Raw genomic sequence first — 715 nt, 5'->3', positions numbered from 1 at the left:
GTATACTAATATCGATTTATTTTAACGAGAAAAATATGATCGTTATTTTGATGTAATTTATTTTCTTGKATTTTGTTTATTTTTCGCCTTTTCGAATACAAAATAGGGGGATGGAGGGTTTTTTGAAAAATATTGCTGTAACCGCTCGTTTAATCATGTCCATTAGATCATTCCAGGGTGTTTTCTAGTTTTTTTCTATTTATTTAATATTTTCTCTTGAACCGGTTTTCGGTTGTGAATCAGAAGACAAAAGAGAGTGCGATACATGTCTTACACATTCACGGGTTATTCATCATGCATATTGTATCATTCATGATAAATGTGTATTACTAACTGTGAATAATAAATCAATTTAATATAGATCATGATCGCATATTATTCATTATAAATGTTGTATTATTCATTATGAATGGTTCAAGAACGTTCATCATCGCTATTCATACTGAATATGGACCCATCGACACACGTGTAATGCTCTCCTTTYCCCCCTGTTTCACAGCCGAAAAAAACCAGTTGAAATTGTTTTTTTCTCTCTCTCTCTCTCTCTCCATATATACGAGCCTAATCAATTGAGAACTCAATAATTTATGATAACCGTGAGAGTTAATACGAGTCACTCATTTAAGATAATCATGTTATTTATTAAATAAATAGAGAGATAATTTAATAATAAAAACAACTCAAAAAATACGTTTAATAAATCATTTTAAAAAAT

Source organism: Cynara cardunculus, assembly GCF_001531365.2.
Source record: "Cynara cardunculus var. scolymus isolate 2C chromosome LG 5, CcrdV1, whole genome shotgun sequence".
Classification (NCBI taxonomy): domain Eukaryota; kingdom Viridiplantae; phylum Streptophyta; class Magnoliopsida; order Asterales; family Asteraceae; genus Cynara; species Cynara cardunculus.
The sequence above is the reverse complement of the archived record's forward strand: the minus strand, read 5'-3'. Positions refer to the sequence as shown.